Genomic DNA, 23,628 nt, shown 5'->3' with positions numbered 1-23,628 from the left:
CAGTATCAGCACAGAAACCAAAGACTCAATTAGCATGGAAATAGAATAACTTCCCTAGCCCTTGAAACACTTCTTTTATTTCAGCATTAAGGCACACTGGTGGAGAAATTGGCACAGCAGCTATGCAGTACTTGCCCTGTGTATAAAAAAGGGGATTTTCATCCCCAGGGCTACCAATCCGGTATTTCCAACAAACATTAAACACTCACAGAGGAGGAGAGGGAGCATCATTGTTGGTCCAGAAACATTTATATCTGACTTGAGTATCCTACGAAAATTATGCTACCAAAATGATGCGGACCATTAAGATTAACTATCTCCCTGTACACAGATTTGCTGTGCCTTGTTGCTGAATGAAGATTGTTTGTTTATTACATTACTCCTTTCTATTTCCTTTACTTTTATGCTTTGATAATGTTTTCCAGTCATTGAACTACTAGGCTTGATTGTTTTAAATCATCTTAAACATCAGTGTAAGGTTTAAACATTATTGAGATGAGCTGGGACTTGAGTAGAAATGATAGATTGACAGATGAATACATCTGGTTATCAGCAAGAGCAGAGTTTAATTGCACTTAATTTGTACTGGTTGATGACCTCTATATAAAATTATTTTATACTCAATTATGTTTGTAATGTTTTAGACAACATACAGTAAAACATAACGGTAAAGCCATCTAGTCTTACACAGACTGGACCTGATCGGCTTTCCTTACTTGGCCAAAACTCGATTCCCTTTTCATGGAGGGCATAAATAGGAGTTTGAAGTGTTCAGGAAATGCAGGTTTGGATACAATATGAGTATTCAAGGTCTCTCTATATTTTTGGTCTTATGAAGTATTTGAATTTGAGGATAAATCAGAAGTTCTATCCTGTGAGACGTTGAACTCCCCCAATTCCCACAAACTTCAGTGAGAATTGTGGGCTCTCAGGCACCTTGCAGGATACGCTCTCCATCCTCAGTGATATAAATACACCATGTGACAGGACAGGACAGGGACTTCAAATCATTTACTGCTTTGTATTACAGTACTGAATGCTGTGCTGTGTGCACAAGTACACATGTCCTGCTGCTTCTCAGCATTCACTTTAAATTGCATCAGACTGTCTTGTTGAAGGCTTAACTACTTTTTTTGTCACTGGCCTCCAGAAAAAAAAATAGCGAAAAACTACACTGTTCTGCAACAATTCATGGAGAAAAAATAACTGGAAAACTTAAGGAAATATATTTTAGAATATTTACAATTCTCCATTAAAATGTATTGCATCTGAGACAGCTGACATAAAAAGTCTTTATTCCCAGAATATATAAATTTTGAAAAAGCAATTTAACCTGCAGAAACTAAAATCTCAGAGCAGAAGTTTAGGTTAGTACTTTTTGCACCCAACAAATGCTTCAATTTTGATCTAACCACTACGATGCTTAAAAAGTTTTAAAAGTGAGAGTCTCTTCCAATAACCATTTTATTTTGCCTCCAATGGAGGAGGAAATCCCTGTGGCCAATACTTAATTTTTCGTAGATTTAATTTTACTGTAAGATGCCTATTTTGGCATTACTGTCTCCAAGTCATTCCTTTCTTCAAGGAGCAAAGTTAAAATGGCAGCCATAATGTGGCCTTCTACTGCTTCTGCTGAGGGTATTGCATGAGTCTGCCACGCCTTTGGAGCAATGGTGCTCATGCCACTGGAAGCTCTCTTTTCTCTGTAGCCTTGGTGTCTAGCGGTGATTGTGGTATCAGGAGAAGTACAGTGCCTACTCTGCTATAATCATGTAGTGCAAGTCAAAGAAATCATTGCTTTGAGGATTGAGGGAGTTATATTGAGTAGATTTAATCGGTACTTCTGACTAGCATAATAGCATTGAAATTGACAGTCCCACTATATTTCCTCTTAATATGTGTACACCTCTGCACCAGGCCATCAGACTGGCCCAATTGTTACCTGAGATCACCAGCAGGAAGTTCTGGTTTGATGTTTTTTAGTCAAGAAGAAAGTGATATTTACAATGGTGTCTTAGGAGCTATGAGAGAGATCCAAGTATGCTACAAAAAAGGCTCTAACTCCCCTCCGAATTTTGTATTTTAATATTTCCTCTTTCTCCACACCCCATTATTATTTGTATTTGGGTTATTTCTGACTGTCTCCCCCTTTGTATTTGGTGACATTTGTCCATCATTGTGTCCTGTATGAAGTTAGTGGGCATTTTCCATATGGAGCACTTAAAAGATTAATTCATACACTTTACTTGTTTAACTAAACCTTGTCTCCTCTACCCTATACAGTATCTTTAAGTAGTGAATAAGCCCATTCTGTTACTGACTTGGCGTTTGTAAACACACAAAGCTTCTAGCCATGGACACCCCCAAATTAGTGGGTATAGAAATGTAAAGAAGAATTTCATCTTATATTTTTTAAAGGAAATAAATTTCTAGCCCATTTCCTTGTAAAGGTAACCTTGGAAATATAAAGTGATCACTCAGGTTAAAACTTCTGTATTTTTCCCCTTAAAGCTCACCTTTATTCAGAGTTGACTCGGAGACAACCACAGCTGGCTTTTCAAGTCCAGAAAACATGTAATCAAAATCCCTTGATTTTGTGAAAATCCCCAGATCAGAGAGACAGTTTCCCAGGCTACTGCTAATGGCACTAAGGCCATCCTAAATTCCCTGTCAGCTGGCTACCTGTGTCTGAGCCAGCTCCTCTACTGAGCAACCAGCTTCATCTCTGGCCATAAGGAAGAGAGAGCTCAATAGCATCAGAGACAGAATGATCTGGAATGAGCAAATGACTAATCTGAGCTCAGACACTAACTTCTTCTGTGATCTTTGTCTAGTCATGTAAGTCAAAATTTTCAAACTTGGGTGCCTCAACACAGAGAAGCAGAACACACATGCTCTGCTGTAATTTACAGAAACCACAAACAAACACTATGTTTTATGCATGGACAGGTAGAAACCCTGAAAACGGAGACACTGCTCGTTTTCAGGAGTACTGGGTTTCCCTGTTCGTTTATTTAACAATCTTAGATTGAGTTTTTTTGTGCAAACTGATGTACAGTAAAGTGTGAACAGGAGTCTGTAATTTTTTGTTTATTTGAACTTCTCACTGCCTGCCTCATCCCTTCCACTCTGTTTCCCTCCTTTTTTTAAGCATAGTAATGTTTTCCTGCCTTCTTGGAAGTGGGTTTTTCATAACACTTCTGAGCTTCAGCAGGCAGCACCTGCCCAAAGAGCCCAGAATCATCCAGGGTGCTTAGGATGGTTCATAGCTACTTACAAACACATCAATGGCCACATTATAGATCCCGGAATGTTTCTGAGCTGTTGGAGATACCTCCTATAAATTTAAGTTTAAGATGAAGGCAAATATTTTTTTAAGGAGTGTGTAATGTTGCTTCCTAAAAATATGTTTAGTCTTCCCCATTGCGCTGTGAAAGTGGGTTGCTTTGAAGTCAGGTGCTGGCTGTTGCAGGTGAGGATTTCTTTAAAATCAAGAGACTAATGGAGTATGTGGAGGGGAGGAGTTAGGAAAATGATATTAATGCACAGCTGATAAGGTCTCAGCTTGAATTCAGCAGTTTATCAGAATAACCTAGGCATGGAGACAAGTGCCAATGATAGCATTGATGCCATACAGCTTGAGCAACAGGGCATAAGGGCAAGATGCATGGCATGACACTATTCCAGTATACTAACTTACTAGCTGGAAGTGGTACATTTGTTGTTATAGATTTGAACAGTGATACTAGTATTAGGTTTGAGATGCTAGCTGTTATTCTTTCCATCTTTAGACATTGGAACTGCTGCTAACTACTAACTTTTAAGAAAATTACTAAGAATACAGCTGATAGGAGGAGAGCGTGGCCAATGGTTGTTAGAAGTGGAAGAAGACAAGGCCCTATAACAGACAATCAAGAAAATGGTGGAAATTTCTTCCTATCCCCAAGGCAGACAGTGCCTGGCTATACTCCTGAAACATAAAGTTGATATTCCTGAAATTTTTAGTCCAGCTAATGTAAATGTGAATAATAAGTTATTCTGATTATTAATAATAAATTAATATTATTAATAATATATAGTTATATCACAGTAGTACCAGTGGCTCCAGTAAGGATTGTATCCGTGTTGTGTTAGGCACTGTACAAACATATAGATAGATATGGTCCTTGACCTGAAGTGCTTATAAATCTAAGCAAAAACACAGAAGTCATAGATAAAAAGCACTACCTCTCGACATGCCAGTCAGAACAACAGGCAGTGTGTGAAGTAATAAGGGTATATTGGATCACTTATAGCTGATGCTAAGATAAAATATCTAAACTAAACTGGGACAAAATCTTTGTTTAAAATGTTGACCTTTTATTTTTGTTCACAGTATGATATTCCACTTAGATAAATGTATAGAACGAAAACAGCTTGTTGTGTTTGTATTAGAATATAATAGACATAACAGTGATGACAATGAAGTAGACCCCATCCTGGAGCCGTAGGACACTGCATAGAGAGGTAAAGTTTGGTATAAAAAACTGGGTCATTGCCTGTCTCATATTCAAATGTACTTTACTGAAGTTGAGAAACCAGGAAGCATAACATGGTCTAGCTCACTAACATTTAAAATAACTTATTTATCCTATATAAAGACAATTACTTCCCTTCTCAACCTCTAAGCCTCTGCTTTTAAGGGAACATGTAGGGGCACACATAAGGTACCACTGTCAACAAAGACTTCCATAGTCAGATCTCTGTTTGTATTAGGCTGATATCTATCATAATATACTGAAAGGAATCTGGAGAGCAAAATGTACCATCCATTTGAGGAGAGTAGGCAATTCATCTCTAAGTGTAGCCAGCAGCAAATTTTAGAAGATGGAAAATTGTGTTACGTCTCAAATTCTGCTAGTCATTGAGTGGTGATCATTGGAGGAATGCTGATCACGTGAGTATGCAGCAGTGGTGTTAATGATAAGGCATTAGGGACAAGGGCAGGGGTTCAGTTTGAAAGAAAAGGTAGAGTAATCAGGATTGCTTTAGATAGTATGGTTCATATTTTTCCAGAAAGAAAAATGTAACAATTCCAATGAAGATATGATTGTCTGAGTAAAGTTACAAAACTGTAATGGCTTTTGACTACCATACCATCTAGTGCCTCTGTAATGCACACAGTACCATCTAAACAATGCAAAATGTCATTATAATTATTAGTTTCACTATTTTTCAGAATTATCTATGGAAATACTGCACTAAGAGAGAGATATACTACATAGAGAGAGATTGGTTCTGAATTAAGCAGGATTTAATGGTTGAAATAGGATGTTGAGTTGCACATTATTTTTCCAAGTATATTGTTCTAATGCCCAGGGGCCCCAACAACAGCAGGATCCTGTTATATTGGGCACAGTACCAATATGTAGGAAGACACAGTCCTTGCCCAGAGGAGCTTATGATCTAGCAAGACAATTAACATAAGCAGGGTGGGGAAGAAGGATACAATTAAATATGTATATTTGAATATGTACATTGTATAAAAATAGCCTTATATATATTTAAAATTATGAATAAACATTCATTAATTTTGCACCTCAACTATACTTGTTGACCTCCTTAACCCTTTTTATGTAGGTAACATGGAAGAAATGGTTCTTGAGGAGATATTTAAAGGAGACACAGGGTGTTATGGATTATTTTGGGGAGGACACTCCTTACATAGGGGCAGTGTGGAAGAAGGCCTGAAATTTTTTTTGGGGGGAAGATGCTGACAAGTGCGAGGTAAAGGCATCATGAGGGGAGTAAAGGGGATGAAAATAGCACAAAAAGAAATGGGTGGTAAATTTGGGAGTGGTAGAGCTGGGAAGGGCTTTGAGGACAGGAAGCTTGAACTCCATACAGTATGTAAGGAGGGGTAACTTTAAAAGGAAAGGTAAGTAGTTGAGTTTTGACCATGTTAATGTTGATGGCAAAACATTGAGGAGGACATGTCAGAAACAAACTGAAATTCAGGTTTTGGTCGAGTGGAAGGTAGTGGGGTTAAAAAAGGGAACTTTTTGTCCTTGAATTCTTCATTTTTATGTAATTTTTGAAAGTGTGCATGGTAATCCAAAAGTGTTCAGCCATTGTTTCACCATGCATAACCGGGATGGTGATCATCCAGCATAGACTACACAGTTCAAATTACTAAAACAGATAAAGTTTATACTAGCTAATGCCAAAAGAGGCCTTAGCTCTAGTGAAGTATTACATATGTTTGGCACTATTAAGATGTGGAGTGTCTGCTTTTTTAAAATGCATCTAGTGATGATGATGCCCTTGAGTACATTTATCATTGCAATTCTTTGATTAGCACCGTCTTTATGAGGACTTCTGCAGGCACCAAGCCAGTATAATTGGGAATATTTTTTCTTGTCTGATTTGATGAAATATGGTTGCAATAAGATGCTACTTTTAGTGTGAAGGTTCTCCCTTTGTGGTCTGACCTACTGGGTTGTACTTGTGGACTACTTAGGACCTCTGTCTTAAGGTGTTTTTTGTTTCTCCAGCCTCTAGACTCCCCTGGAATTGCAAACAATTGCCTCTGTATTCTTCTTCTGCAACTCAACTACTTACCTTTCCTCAGGCCCTTTGCCTTTGATCTCTGCAGGGTCCTAATCTCAGTCACTGGGCTTCCTGCTACTTCTCCTCACAGTGACAGAGGGTAAGACAAAGGATGAAGAACTCCAGATATTTCCTCTTATCCTCACCTGTCCTCTTAGCTGTAAGAAATCTAGACTTCTTGCCATTTCTCCATATGTTACTTCTTTGCATTCTTAGAAAACCAAGCTCCTTCTGCAGAGCCTACTTTCCTTCTCTGGAAAGGGAGCACCAACTCTCAAGGCAACACACTGGCCCTTCCCACATTAGTACTGATTGGGCTATGCTCTCCTAACCAGACAATTGGCTGAAAATGCCCATCAAATTTCAGAGCAGGCCTTGCATATAGTACATTCCTTCCTTAAGGCTTACCTCTGCTGCGATGCTTGGCTAAGCAGATGGCAAGCTGAGATCTGCAAAATGTTCCATTGTCGTCTTAACCCACGCAGATGTCTTCATTTTTTTTATTTAATCTATCTGCTTTCTTATTATTTGTGTTTACAGTATCTACCCCAATGGGAGCACTGATCCTTGATTGTGGACACTATGTGCTATTGTAACACAGATAATAAATAGTAGAAATACATTTGAATGGGAATTGTGATCACATGGCATGAAACCTACTTTTACTTTGTACCAAAAAAAGATAGTATTGTCAAAATCAGATCAAGGTAGGTATCCTCCCTTTGCTGTTGGCCAGGCTTTTATAGCAATCAATATGGGTTCATGGAAAATAGATCTTGTCAAACAGCTTGATATTTTTAAAGAGATTACATGTTTAATTGATAAAGATAGTAGTGTTGATGTAATATGCTTTGACTTGTTAATGCATGACAGTTTGATTAAAAAAAACGCTACAATAATACAAAATTAATGTAGCTCACATTAATTAGATTAAAATGGGTTAAGTGACAGGTCTCAAAATTAGAGGCCAGACTTTTGTTGGACTGTAAGTGAAAGAGACAATCTTTCAATCCACACAGAGCTCTTCTTCAGGTCTGAAGAGCTCAGTGTAGCTCAAAAGCAGTTGGTTCAGTACATTATATTACCTCACCACCTTGTTTCTTGAATATCGTGGGATCAACACAACTAGAACACCACTGCAAACAGGTCTCAAAATGCCATTATAAAAGGGGAATCATGAAGCGAGTATATTTCTACTGGGATCCCTCAGGTGATCAGTTCTTTGCCCTACACTATTTAATATTTTTATCAATGACCTGGAAGAAACCATAAAATCATCACTGATTAAGTTTTCAGATGACACAAAGGCTGGGGGGAATGGTAAATAATGAAGAGGACAAGTCACTGACACAGAATGGTCTTCATTACTTGGTAACCAGAGCTCAAGCAAACAGTATGTGTTTTAATGAGGCCAGACACAAAGTTATACTTCTAGGAACAAAGAATGTAGGCCATACTTACAGGAGAGGGGACTCTATCCTCGGTGACTCTGAAAAAGACTTGGGGGTCATGGTGGATAATAAGCTGAACATAAGCATCTAGTGTGCTGCTGTGGTTAAAGGGGCTAATGCGATTGTTGGCTTTATAAAAAGGGGAGTATCAAGTAGAATTAGAGAGGTTATATTACCTCTGTATTTGGCATTGGTGTGACAACTACTGGAATACTGTGTCCAGTTCTGGTGTTCGCAGTTCAAGAAGGATGTTCATAAATTGGAGGGGGTTCCGAGAAGAGTCATGAGACTGATTAAAAGATTGAAAAAGATGCCTTATAGTGATAGACTCAAGCAGTTCAAACTGTTATTTAGGTTAACAAAGAGAAGATTAAAGGGTGACTTGATCAGCATTTATAAGTACCTATGAGGGAACAAAAAATTTATAATGAAATCTTTAGTATACAGACAAAGGTGTAACAAGATCCAGTGGCTGGAAGTTGAAGCTGCACAAGTTCAGACTGGAAATAAAGTGCAGATTTTTAACATGAAGGGTAATTAACCATTGGAACAACTTAGCAAGGGTTGTGATGGATTCCCTCTCACTAGTAATTTTTAAATCAAGATTGGATTTTTTTTTCTAAAAGATACGCTCTAGTTCAACAGGAATTAATTCAGAGAAATTCTATGGCTTGTGCAGGAGGTCAGACTACATGATCACAGTGTCCCCTTCGGACTTTATAAACTATGAATCTATGCTTCAGAGAAAAGTAAAAAACCAAGGCAGAGCACTTAAACAGTTGACAGATGTGCAATTCTGTATGTGATAGGTTAAATTCCTTCCTGACCCCTACAGGTGACCACTCAGTTTATCCCATGAAGCAAGAGAGTTACAATGTTAATAAATGTTGTTTACATAACTACAGAAGTGTTTATTTATCCAGCTACAGTATTTCTGTTAACCTCTTTCTGCAGTTAATTTGATAGGCTGTAACTATTCATTCCATCAACTGTTACCACTGCTTTGGTACTTTGCTTTGGATATTGGCAATTTGTTAATCAAGTAATTCCTCCTTCTCCTCCTCCTCCTCCTCCTCATAAACACATTAGACTTGTTCTATACTGGAACATTACAATAGTCCATCTAGTGTAGAATTCTGTCCTTGACAGTGACCAAGGAGAAATATGGCAGAGAAAGGCATAAAATCACAGAATGCACGTACACCTCTACCTCGATATAACGCTGTCCTCTGGAGCCAAAAAATCTTACTGCGTTATAGGTGAAACCGCGTTATAGCGAACTTGCTTTGATCCACCGGAGTGCGCAGCCCTGCCCCCCCGGAGCACTGCTTTACTGCATTATATCCGAATTTGTGTTATATTGGTTCGCGTTATATCGGGGTAGAGGTGTATTTGTGTCATATTGTATAAAATGAAGAGAAATTTATTTATTTCTTCTTGCCACCTGGAGAAAGGAGATTGATTTTTTGATTCGCCCCCCCCCCCCCCAGGGTAATCTTATTAATACACAGTAAATATCTAATCCTTTTGTAAATTTACTTTGCTGTTTTTCTCAATATCTTGTGGCACTGAGTTACACAGCTTAATTATATGTTGAATAAAGACATATAGCTTGGTGGCAGACATCATCCAAACCCATACAATAGATAAGGTTCTTAGAACAATTTGGGGTACAAATAGAACAATAATAATAGTAATGACAATGTGGAAAATTAATAGTTAACCGTTTTATCTTTTTAATAAAGGAACCAAGTTACCTCCTTTATATGCTAGTCATCATTTTATATTCCTCTATTATTTCTTCCTTTATTTTCTGCCTTTCCAAATGAAATAGACATAGACTGTTTTAATTTCTTCTTATATGAGGCCTCCCTCCTTGTTGCTCTAATCTTCTAAATAGCTTTTCATTGACTTTTTCTCTTTCTCCTATATCTTTTTAAGACAAGATGAACAAATGCATGTTCATTTTGAGGACATATCATTTAGATAATTTCACCACAGCTGTACATTGAGAATACATCTTCATTGAGCCGTCCATGTGACTTTTCCCCCACAAAGAGAGTACAACTACATCATGACTCATTCATCTGTATATATGCATGGTTTCTTCCAGTGTGCATTACTATGTACTTATAGAATTATAGAAAAGTAGGGCTGACAGGGACCTTATGAAGTCATCAAGTCCAGCCCCCTGCATTGTGGCAGGATCAAGTTAACCTAGACCATCCCTGATAGGTGTTTTTTCAGCCTATTCTTAAAAACCTCCACTGATGGGGATTCCATAACCTCCTTTGGAAGCCTGTTCCAGAGCTTTACTACCCTTACAGTAAGAATTTTTTTTTTCTTTTTATCTAACTTAAATCTTCCTTGCAGCAATTTAAGCCCATTACTTTTTATCTTACCTTCAATGGTCACGGATAACAATTGATCACTATCCTTTTTATAATACCCCTTAACATATTTGAAGACTATTATCACCCTCCACCCCCCATCAGTCTTCTTTTCTCATGACTGAACATGCCCAATTTTTTTAACCTTTCCTCAGCAGTCAGGTTTTCTAAACCTTTTATCATTTTTTTTGCTCACCTCTGGACTCCCTCCATTTTGTCCACATCTTTCCAGCTCCAGGTGAGATCTTACCAGTGCTGAGCAGAGCAGGACAATCACCTCCTGTGTCTTACATATTACACTCCTGCTAATGGTATTAGCCCTTTTCACAGCTGCATCTCATTGTTGACTCATATTCAATTTGTGATCCATTGTCACACCCAGATCCTTTTCAGCAGTCCTAGCACCTAATCAGTTATTCCCCACTTTGTAGTTGTGCATTTGGTTTTTCCTTTCTAAGTGAAGTAATTTGGATTTGTCTTTATTGCATTTCATCTTGTTGAATTCAGCTCAATTCTCCAATTTCTCAAGGACATTTTGAATTCTACTCATGTTCTCCAAAGTGCTAGCAACCCTCCCAGTTTAGTGTCATCTTCAAATTCCATACTCATACTCTCTACTCCATTATCCACATCATTCAAGAAAATATTGAATAGTACTGGTCCCAGGAGTGATTTCTGAAGGACTCCACTAGATATGCTCTCCCAGTATGACAGCGAACCATTGATAACTACTCTTTGAGTACAGTCTTTAAACCAACTCAATATCCACTTTATAGCAATTTCATCTAGATCATATTTACTTAGTTTGCTTATGAGCATATCATGTGGGACTGTATTAAAAGCCTTACTAAAATCAAGATTATATCACATCTACTGCTTCTTTCATATCCAGTAGGCCAGTATCCCCGTCAAAGAAGGAAATTAGGTTGGTTAGGCTTGATTTGCTCCTGACAAATCCATGCTGGCTTTTCCTTATATCCTTGTTATCCTCTTAGAGCTTACAAACTGATTGTTTAATAATTTGTTCCAGTACCTTTCCAGGTATCAAAGCTAGGCTGAGTGGTCTGTAATTCCACAGGTCCTCTTTGTTCCCCTTTTTAAAGATAGGTACTATGTTTGCCCTTCTCCAGCCTTCTGGGACCTTACTTGTCCTCTAGGAGTTCTCAAAGGTAATTGTTAATGGTTCTGAGATTGCTTCAGTTATTTCCTTAAGTACCCTAGGATGAATTTCATCAGGCCCTGTCAACTTGAATACATCTATCTTATCTAAATATTTTTTAACCTGTTCTTTCCCTACTATGGTGTTCCTTCCCGCTTGTTAATATTAATTGTGTTGAATATCTGGTGACCATTAACCTTTTAAGTGAAGATTGAAGCAAAATAGACATTAAACACCTCAGCTTTCGTGATGTCATCAGTTTTAGCTCTGCTTCCCTGCTACACTTTTTTGTCTTTCTCTTGCTTCAAATCTATTTAAAGAACTTCTACTTATTGCCTTTTATATTCCTTGCGAGATATAATTTATTTTGTGCCTTAGCCTTTCTGATTTTGTTCCTACATGCTTGTGCTATTCTTTTGTACTCCATCTTAGCAATTCATTCATGTTTCCACTTTTTGTAGGATTCCTTTTTGATTTTCAGGTCATTAAAGAGCTCCTGATGGAGCCATATTGGCCTCTTACTGGTCTGCCTCAGGATAGTTTGCAATTATGCCTTTACTATTGTCTCCTTGAGCAACTGCCAGCTCTCCTGAACTCCTTTTCCCCATAGATTTTCTTGTCATGGGACCTTACTTACCAGTTCTCTGATTTTATTAAAATCTTCCTTTTTGAAGTCTGTTGTCCTCATTCTGCTGCTCTCACTCCTTCCTTTCATTAGAATAATTAAATCTATCATTTTATGATCACTTTCACCCAAATTGCCTTCCATCTTCAGTTTTGTTCCCAATTTCTTTCTGTCTAAAATGGCTATCCTCTTGGTTTCTTCCTCCACTTTCTGAAACAAAAAAGTTGTTTCCAATACATTCCAAGAAGTTACTGGAAATGTTTGTGTTTTGCTATATTTCTTTTCTAACAGATGTCTGGATAATTAAAGTCCCCTATTACCACCAGTGTGTATTTTGGATATTTCTGTTATTTGTTCTAGAAATGCCTCATCCATGTTCTCTTTCTTATTTGGTGGTCTGTAGTAGACCCTTACTTTGACATCACCCTTATTTTTCCCCTTTTATCTTTACCCAAACCTATCTTTACCCAGCGATTCTCCCACATCCTTCTGGACCTCAGTACAAGTGTATATATTCTTGATGTATAATGCAACACTTCCTCCCTTTTTACTCTGCCTGCTCTTCCTAAACAATCTATAGCCCTCTATACCAACATTCCAGTCATGAGATTTATCCTGCCAAGTCTCTGTGATGCCACTTAAGTCATAGTTTGACTTATGTACTAATAGTTCCAGTTCTTCCTGTTTATTCCCGATAGACCTTGTGTTTATGTTTAGATATTTAAGATGTTGAGCAGATTCCCCCACTGATTTCTTTAGTGTTGCTCCTATAAACCTATTGTAATTTTCCATCTCCCCCAACATATAACCTTCCGTTAAGGTCACCTTTTTTATACTTATCTGTGAGCTTTTGTCATCTGCCCCCTTTGAACCTAGTTTAAACCCCTCCTCACTAGGTTGGCGAGTTGGTGCACAAAGATGCTCTTCACCTTGTTGGTCAGGTGGACCCCATCTCTTCCCAGAAGACCTTCTTCCCAGAAGAGTATCCCATGGTTGAGGAAGCGAAAGGCCTCCTGTCGACTCCATCTATGCAGCCATGCATTCATCTTCAGAATGCATGTGTCCCTGCCCAGGCCCTTACCCTCAACTGGGAGAATGGACGAGAACACAACCTGCGCCTCTGACACTTTCACCCTTGCTCCCAGAACTCTGTAGTCACTGCTGATCTGTTCAGGGTAAGACCTGGCAGTATAATTAATGCCCATATGGATGAGTAACATGAGATAGTGATCAGAGGGATGGATGAGCCTCAGCAACCTTTCCCTTGTATCTCGGACATGGGCTCCAGGCAGGCAACATGTTCCTCATTAAACATGGGCTCCAGGCAGGCAGCATACCTCCTGGGACATCATGTCAGGTTGGCAGATGTATGCCTCTGTTCCCTTCACAAGGAATCCCTGACCACCTCCTCTGGGGTATGCCTTGGGGGTAAACCCTCAACCTCCTGTTGCCAGGACAGCACACCACCTCGATGGATGGGAGACCCAAATAGGGGGTGAAGCATAGTCTGACCAAGGTGGCCAACAGCCAATCTGCTACTTGCAGAGCATCCAGTTCTCCTTCTCTGGTGCTGCCATGGTCATCTGTGGTCTGTTATCATCCTCCATTCCAGATGTCTCCATATGCATCCTGTCAATGAGGTCCTTGTGCTCCTGGATGCTACGTAGATAAGCCATCTCCTCCTGCAGCTGTCTTACCTTCTTCCCGAGGGACTCCATCAACAGACACCTCTCATACCCGGTGATTCCCCCTGCCTGACTTTTATGAGCAGGGATATGCAGGCAGCATTCCCAGCAAGTCAAGGGCAGGGCCTGGGTGGAATCCTCCAGGGTGAGGATGCCTGTCTGGAGGGGGTCCCCACAGGTGGGGGCAGAGAAAGAGCTAGCAGTGGTGTTAGCAACATGTTTTTTTCTTCCATGGTGGGCTGTTCTCTGTAGAGGACCTGCAAGTTAAGGAACCAAAAACCAACTCGCAACACTACCTCCCTCCACTCAAACTCAGCTGACTAATTCTCTTGGGCTCCCAGCTGCCTTGATCTCACCACCAGCCACGTGTCTCACCAGCCAGTGGTAGCCTGCATGCTTTTTAAATCCTGTCCCCCCTCCCCCCCCCCCCCACCCACATAGCAGGAATTGGTGACTCAACCCATCTCACTCAGCTGCCTCTAATTGCTGGCCTATCCAATCAGAAGCTGCATTTCTCCCACTTCAAAGAGTCCCCTGCTTACGCCCTTCAAAAGACCCCCCGCTAGAAAACAGGTGCTAACACACCTAACAGCTGAGCAACCTAGCCAAGACAGTCAGCAACCAAGCCTAGATTCCAAAATACAGCAAGCAGCCCAGAGTTCTACCAAACTTGATGGCAAGTTATCAGCATAGCACAGCTCAGAAAGTACTCCGCTTTTGCTCCCCAAAGTTTATTAACAGCAATAACACACAACTGCTTCAGAGATGCTCACCAGTTGGCCAACTCCCTTAGTCTTTCAGCTGCCGTCATCTTACCAGCCACTGGAAGCACGTGTGCTTTTTTCTAGTCCACATATCATTTTGTTTATGGTCATTTGGATACTGTGGTTCCTTCTGGAATTCCTCACAATCCTCTCTAGTCTTTGTTAAGCTAAATAATTTTGTTTCTGCAGAAAAGTTTCCTATCTCACTGTGGGCCTGATCCAAAGCCAACTGAAGTTAATGGAAATTTTCTATTGACTTCAGTGTGGTTTGAATCGCCTCTATTCCCCCACTCTGCCAACTCTGGGGCCCCCTCTTTCTATGAAAATTGGCTATTTATTGCTATTCTTTGCATCCTGACACCTCATCTTTTTTTAAAACCCTGGCAAGACTGTAGCTCTCTCCAGAGTTTATCAAGTTTCCTTAATAGCCTTGTGAAAGGGTGTTTATCAAAAGTCTTGGTAAAATGTAAATAACTTACAGTAAAATGTGTTAGTAATGGCCACCATTGGGACTCCCATTTTTTGGTATTATGTTTATTGCATTTTTTGTTTCATTTATTCAGATTTTAAGTGCTCATCCAGAGCTCTGCATGCCGTGTGAAAATTAAAAACACATTTGAAAAAGAAATACATATAATTTCCCCCCAGTGCAAAAGTAGGGAGCTCAGCAGACTTACGCACTGGATCCAATTCAGTTGATATAGCTATTTTAAAAGTCCCATACAGGGTGGAGTGATTTATATCATGATTTAAAGTATTTGATTTTTTAATGCCAATCGATTTAAATCAGGTTTGTACAACTGATTTGTAAATTTGTGCTATTGAAACTTTAGAATAAACTATACTAGAGGGCCCCATATTTTGTTGCTTATGTACTCAAAGCTGTACACCCACCTACGCCTGAGCCTGCATGATAGCCAAGCCCCCGTACACACACACACTCTCTCCAATCAGAATCCTATTGGTTTTGGTGAAAATTGGAAAACTGGAAAAGCCTGACTTCTGTAAAAATCAGGCTTTTCTGATTTTCCAGTTTTCAGCAATACCAATAGCATTCTGACCACAATGCTGGGGTGGGGGTGAGTGACCTGGACAGAGTTGGGGGGCAAAGGGCCTATCTGGATGGGCTTGGCTGGAGTTGGGGGGTGATGGACCCAGCCTGGGGGTGGGAACTGCTCATTTGAGTGGTCAGGGGGCCTCTCTTAACCCTAGCCATTTTATCCCTATATCCCAAGTGACCAAATGGTGATTTTAGTAGAAATCAGTCTTTTCTGTTTTTCCCATGTTCACAAAAATGAGTTGGGTTCTGGCCAGAGTGGAAATCAGGCTTTTTCTGGTTTTCTTATTTTCGCTAAAATCAATAGGGTTCTGCCCATTGATGTCTGGAACATTTCCTGTAATTTTGGAATTGATCAGATTGTGGTTTTTCAACAGTTATTGCATTACAGGCAGACAGATAGACACATTCCTCATGTTGAGTGTACAGACTAAGATCCTCAGCCACTAATAAATGCTTTTTTAAAAAATGCCATCATTGGTAGGATGTATCATTTGAATTTTACAAAACTGCCATAGGCCACACACACAAAAAAAAAAAAAAAAAAAAGAAGAGGATGAAGTACGGTTACCAGACAGCAAATGTGAAAAATCGGGACAGGGGGTGGGGGGTAATAGGAGCCTATATAAGAAAAAGACTCAAAAATCGGGACTTTCCCTATAAAATCGGGACATCTGGTCACCCTCCGATGCAGGTGGGGAAGAAAGAGAAAAAATTAAGTACTTGATCCTTCGATCATTTAAGCAGATATATAACTTACAGTAGAACCTTACTCAGTTACGAACACCAGAGTTACGAACTGACCAGTCAACCATACACCTCATTTGGAACCGGAAGTATGCACTAAATAAAGCAAATACTGTACAGTATTGTGTTAAATATAAACTACTAAAAAAAAAGGTGTGTGTGTGGGGGGGGGGAAGCAGCATATTTCTTCTGCATAATAAAGTTTCAAAGCTGTATTAAGTCAATGCTCAGTTGTAAACTTTTGAAAGAGCAGCCATAAAGTTTTGTTCAGAGTTACAAACATTCCCAAGGTGTTTGTAACTCTGAGGTTCTCCTGTAATTCACATGACTAGTCCCATTGACTGCAAAGGAACTACACATGTTCTGAAAGTTAAGTACTGTCTGTGTGTAAATATTTGCAGCATCAAGAGCTGAAATTGTATTTTTATTAAAAGTTTCTCTCTTAGTGGTATAAAATCTTTGTCACTTCAAAACAAAATTTCTTTCGTGCTAGCAATGAACATGCATTTAGATTTTCCATACATTGTAAGTTGTTGTGAACTTTTTTTATGCACACAGGCTACGTACCTTCTCCCCCTGAAAAAGTCTGGCGTCACCATCACATACCCTAATAGTAGTTCCTTTTATAGTTAAACAGTATTAAATATCTATGGATGTGCAATTCTAAGGGCAGTAGTAAATCAAATAGTTATTGTCTTCATATGCAGAATCCTTATTAATTAATAACTATTCAGCAATTATGAAATTCTGTACATTCTGATTGACTGAGGGCTCTGATTTGCATAATTGCTATAAGATGACTTTTTAATTGCTTTCCACTATGTAGGTCTCTTCCTTTTGGCCTAAGTATGGCCTTCAGCCTGTCAGAATGGAGGACTTTGCATTAGCCATGTTTTGCAAATCCCTTGACCAACTGAATACAGGACACAATTGAGAAATAAGTGTAAAGGTATGGGTATGCATGACTGTGCTCTTCATGGCTGAGGCAATCCCATTTTAATATAATTGTCCTTTTAGCGTTTGTTCTTCAAATTTCCTTTTATCTCTCTTAATATTACCCACCAACACCAATCAGTCTTCATTTCTGTCCTGTCCCTTCTATTTTTGTTTCCATTTTTAATGATGTTCTTGAATATGAATACTTCCTATTAATATAACTCTATTTCTTATTCTGCCTCTATACTGATTCTGTGGATTTTAATTTACTAACTTTTCCCTTCCAGCTGTTAGTAACTAAAAATCCCCCTTCTCGAGGTCTAGCATCATAGTACTACTCTGATATCATGGTATTGTTCTTCTTCCACCCTCATCCACTCTGAAAATATCAAACTTAGTTAGGCTGAATACTGGTATAGTGATCTGACTGCTTCTTTCAGTCAGTATGGAGATACAGGCCACATTCTTCTATTAAGTTGTAATTAAATCTCCCATTTACTTCAATGGCAGTGCCACATGCAGAAGGATGGCAATGAGAGCATATGTGTGCTCTTGCACAACTAATATTTGCCCTCTGGCTTTTTTATTAATGCTGTTAGTCAATAAATAATATACAGTGACAATAATAGCATACTGCAAACTACCTATCTGATCACTCTTTACCAAGGGTCACAGTGTAAGCCAGATTCAGGGAGTACCATATGTCTGTGAGGAAAAGAGTAATTCAGTGTAGTTGTAGCCATGTTGGTCCCAGGAGCGAGACTGTGTGGGAGAGCTCATATCTTTTATTGGACCAATTTCTGTTCATGAGAGAGACCAACTCCACTAAAAGATATTACCTCACCCACCTTGTCTCTCTAGGAAAAAAAGGTAGTCAGGTGGTGCACAGCTTTGCTGCACTGCTCTCAGATCCCTCCTAACCCCAAAAATTCACATTCTGCGAGTGTTTAGAGCTTTGGAGATAACACTTTGGTATGCAATCACAGTACATGTGCATATTCTACTGTGTACCCCTGATCCCCATCATGAAATGAGGTCTACTAGGATAACTTGTGCTCATTGCACAGGAAATTAGTGCAAGCAACTGTGTGGAGGTTTTGTTACCACTCCAGGGCCGGCCAGCGCCAGGGTGGGAAAATGATATTAATTTTGAAGCTGTATTTTGTACCTATTTAATTGGGATAGGTAAAGGGAAACTAAATTTGTCTTTGTAAAATGAAATATGCTAGCTTCTAAGAAAAGTATCTATTGGTGCAAAATATTTATTAGTATCCTTCACAGAAAAAATATGATATTAAATGCAAAAATACCCCAAACAATTACTGTTTTTTTTCTTGTAATTAACTAGTATTTTTCACAAAACTCATCTAATTATGCATCAGTCATGGTAAAATGAAAGGTCAATAACTACAGATGCATAATTTCTCTCTGATAGATTGCTGTTTGAAAATAGGTTTATGACAATTAGATGATTAATTTCCTTTTATTAAACATCATTATGAGACTTCATGTTGCATTCACCAGTTTATTACTGTTACTTTTTCTCTTTTGTTGGAAATTAATGCTGGATAACATCCAGCCTAAATAGAAACTCAGGTAGATAGGCATTATATTAAAAAGAATTGCTGCCTCTATTTTTGTTTTTATTGCAGGAATGACCAAAGACCACAATTAGGATAAAGGTATCAGTGTGCTTGAGGCAAACATTTTTCTTGCCCCACATAACTTACAAGTTAATATATTGACTGTTAAAAAAAAATGGGAGGGAGGGTTGGTGAAGGTAACAGTTATAAAAATATGTTTGTACTGGCTAGGGCTGTGCACAATTTGATGTTTATGAATAAGTTAAGTATCTTATATATATTATCTTAAGGCACCACCACCCGAACTATCCCCCACACTAAATTAATTATAAGACTTTGGGCTAGCAGGAAAATCTTTCTTGTAAGACTAATTAGGTCAATCTTTCCATTACTTAGGACTGGTTGACCATTACCTTTCTCACTACTATCCCCACCTAAACAATGTTCACTAATTCTGCAGTAGTCAATTCTTTCAGCTCCCTACTGGTCATCTAGATTTCTTAGACTCTTGAGTTTCCTGAGGAAACAACTAGCAGGTTATGAGCACTACTGCCAGCAAACAATATAATAATTGTTCAGCCTCCCACACCTTTGTGGCATCCGTCTTCTTACTGTTGCCCAGATGTTAATTGTGGGATGCTCTTGACAGCATAGGTTCTCAGCTGTTTGTCCCCTTTTGGCATGCTTTCCAAAAGGTTTCCTCATCACCATGTTTGGAGTCAGGAAGGAATTTTTTTTCACCAAGGCAGATTAGACTGACCCTTGGTAAAGTTTGGGTTTGCTTTCCTTTGGTGTATCCAGAAAGGGTCATTGGGCAGCGTGGTTTGTAGTTGTAGGTGGTTCAGATCTTCTTAAATTGAAGAGCCTTGGAATGATAGTTTTGCTAACTTATGGAGATTAGTTTGGAATGTTTGTCAGTTGTCATTACTGAGTGGCTAGTAACCTGTGGGCTGTTTGTTAGAGAGCTTTGTCCCCATTACCTTTTTCAGATAACAAAATCATAGGTTAAGCAACAAAGGAGTTTAGTAGTATCATTGGATTAGTACTAGGAAGAATCATACACAGATGTGTGGTTCCCCTACAAGCAGGCCTAAATCTCCTTAAGGGAAAGTGATGCCTATACAATTCTGGGCTTGTGAAGCTGAGTCATTAGGGGAAAGGAGGGATTCAGTGTAATACCCTGGAGGGCCAAAGGTTCCACTGATCTAATGGCTGGGACTAAATGTAGCTGTAGAATCACTTGGTTAATTTGCTGCTCTCCAGTTAATAAAGTTGAGGCCTCTTGTCTTTAACTCAACTAAGTGCATGTGCATGCATACATGCATACATGGTGCTACCAGTGATGAGAGTTAACTCTTGTATGAAACTTACAACTTGAAAGACTGTTTGGAAGCTTATTTTATGTTCAGTGGTCAAAGTTAAAACAGTCAATCGTTTAACAAAATAAAATAGGGATTTTGGGGTGGAAAGGTGAAAGAATCTGGCTGTCTTCTGGCAAGTTTTTTGGTTCTGGTTATCTGCAAAATATACACCGTTTGTCAGTATAACTGAGGAGTGCCTGTATAAACATTCTTGTTTCGACTGTTCCACATAATAGTTTCTTGTATCATATTTCTTCTGACCTCGCTATCTGAAACCAATTACAGGAGATCCATTTGGGCTGCATCTATTTTCATAAGAAGCCCAGGCAGCAGTGTTTTTCTCAGAGATGAATATCAACATCAAATATGCTTCTGAGTGCTTTGTTATTTATGTTTCAGAGAGATTTTGTAGCCTTCAGCTCTCAAGAATGTGTCATGCTGTGCTGTTTATACATTGAAGATATTAATGGGCGTAGATGTCATTTTTCATTTTAACGTCTCAAATGCAACAGGCTTATAGGTTAAACATTCTTATTTTTAAAGAAAAGATATGAGTGACATCTGTTTTCTACAAAATACACATTTACTTTTTAAAGCAGGAAAGTAATCTGTTTACCTTCTTTGGTAGCAACTTTCAACTTTGTTAAAATATTAAATCTTATTAAATTAATTTGAAAGCATTCTTAAAATAACAAAAATCTAGGGAATAGTACATGACTCATATCTCCTTCAATTATCTTTAACACACATAAAAATGTACATCAAATTATCAACTTTAATAAAGTGAATTATATACAATAAATTTTATTTTTGTTCTGCTTACATTTCAGATAGGTTGGAAATGCACAGTAAATATTAAGAAATAGTGTTCCCAATAAATATTTTACTGCAAGATGCAGTGAGTTCTGGAAACCCATATGCCCAAATTTCCTGCTCATGCTGCCAATACTTAAACCATTATAATGATTTTCATTCACATTGTTAAGCTAATTGCGACTTCAATCGGAATCTTTAGTTATTTTTAGTATTTTCATCTACATCGCCTTTATTTTTCTACAGTTTTACTAAATTAGATAATTTAATTAAGCAAAAATGCCTCCTTAATTCAAAACAAATGTCATTGGAAACTGGATTTTGTTTTGACTGCCCAAGAAACCTTCCTTTTGCTAGCATTCGAGTCAAAACTCTGCATAATTTTGACCAGCAAAGTTTGTAAACATCTGTTAGTTTGTTTTAGCTGAATTGTATTTAGATCACATATTGTCATGCAATTAGTTCACAAAACTTTATTAATGTTATCTGGAATTTGCCTTAATTTGATACATGACTGAAATGTAGATGTGTCTTCCAACATTAATATTTTACTTTAAATTGTCAAGTTGTTTTTCAAGGATTTAATAGCAGTAAATGAACTGATAGAACTGAATGTTTTATAGTCCCCTAATTCTCACAGTTTTGAATAGTGCCAATAATAATTATCTGAGATGAACAATATGTCTCTCAGAAATTGTTTACTGAGAAGCAATACCAAAGTGTTAACCACTACATTGAGGAAAAATGTGTCATGTGATAACAGATATAAGAACAAAGACTGTCAGCGATTTCTCCTTATGAGTTTTAAATCATCTCTGATCTTTTGAAATTGTTTTCTGTTCTTCTTCTATCTCCTGTGTTTACAGTAATCTAAATTGCCACAATAAGCTCATTGAAGTATTCAGGTAGTCATCATTTGTAAGACATTCTGTATTAAAAGATGAGCCTTTACTCTTTTAAAGATGTCTCTACCTGCACATATAAATCAAGCTAGTTTAAGTAGTGTAGCCTTTTATGCAAACATATCCTGTTGTGGTGTATTTCTTTTTCATAGACTGTGACTTATTTTGTAGTGGTAGGGATTCATGCTTTCTTATAGTGATGCTGTGCTAGTATGCTACCCATGATTTGAGCAATATTGCCTGGTAAAATTCTGAGATGCTTCAGATTCCAGTTCTCTAATTCTCTGGTATAGTAAATCTAGAGCTGTGCCAGAGATTTGATTCCATTTTATATTGGTGCTAGTTGTCGGTGTTTCTGAGGAAGATTGGAACACTGAAACAACTTGCAGTGTGAAAATAACCCGTGGATATTATTATTTTCTAGCATTGATTAGTCTGTATACCAGCAAGATGCTGTATTATAATTTTTCCAGATAAAATCAGTTTAATGAACTTTCTGCTACCACTACAAATAAAAAGAAATTAATTATTCATGGCTCTTTCCCTCTTCTATTTATCTTCAGATCTCTTCACTAGTCCTTGTAACAACACCATCTGATTGGTGAGCTATGCAAGCTCCTGTCAATTCAACAGTGCAATGATTCCCTCTCTTTAATTCCAGTCTCCCTCGGGTATGGCTCCAAAGATTGTGAAGGATCATAAAACTCACTACAAATCAAAATGAATGTGATGCCTGAGCAGTACCATTTCTCAGCCAAGTGTTTCAGAATAGGACCTTGGGGCCAAATCCTAGTCCCAGTGAAGTTAATGGATATTTTTCATTGACTGCAACAAGACTAGGATTTGGCCTTTAGAAACTATTCATGAACCATGATTGCAAAGAAAATTATTGTTCTATTTAGAATAGCAAATAGAACACAAGTTCTATGGTGACAAAATACTCCAAGTGCACATTGAAATACATTGAATTGTACTTATTTTTAAAGAACAGAAGCTGGGTCTCTCTTTCTTTCTCTCTCATTACCTAGGTTCAGGGGAATGTATGGGAATGTAATAATCCTTCTAGTGCTGAAGCTGACCTGTAATTACTTGAGAATTTGATAAAACAATAAGCAGATTGTTGTGGGAATGTCTCCAAATGTTAAAAGTATGTTCTGCAAACTTGTACCAGATCCTTCTATGGGGAGACAAATCAATGTTGTTAGGAGATGGTGTTAGTGCATTCAGTTTGTTTACTTTGGTTTCCTATGTCTGCCTGCCTTCTCAGAAAACTTGCTTGGAGCCAGACTGTAGCAGCCCTCTCTCTGTCTTTTCATAATTGATCAGGGGATGACTGCCTTCCCTGAGGGTTAAGACGTGGCAACTTTTTCTGTTTGCTCAGCATCTCAATGCAGTAGTTCAAACATTGTTCACACCAGCTGGCAGTGTAATGCCATATGCACATCTTGTCAAAGCAACTGTTGTCATGGATACTAGAAACTATCTTAAAAACCAGCTCATTTGAGTCTAATCAAAATTGTACCTTTCTTTATCAGCTGAGAATCTTGATTATTTTAGGAGAATATTG

The 23,628-nt window shown here is 38.3% G+C and overlaps 1 protein-coding gene across 37 annotated transcripts in view; it reads left to right on the top strand.

Moving 5' to 3' along the window:
- The window catches only part of FOXP2 (forkhead box P2), a 584,095-nt gene that overhangs the window by 411,182 nt on the left and 149,285 nt on the right, over window positions 1-23,628 (top strand). The gene's annotated exons all lie outside the window — the stretch shown is intronic.

This window comes from Chrysemys picta, chromosome 1 (assembly GCF_011386835.1).
Source record: "Chrysemys picta bellii isolate R12L10 chromosome 1, ASM1138683v2, whole genome shotgun sequence".
Classification (NCBI taxonomy): Eukaryota; Metazoa; Chordata; order Testudines; family Emydidae; genus Chrysemys; species Chrysemys picta.
Note: the sequence above shows the minus strand (reverse complement) of the source record. Positions and strands in the feature narration are given on the sequence as shown.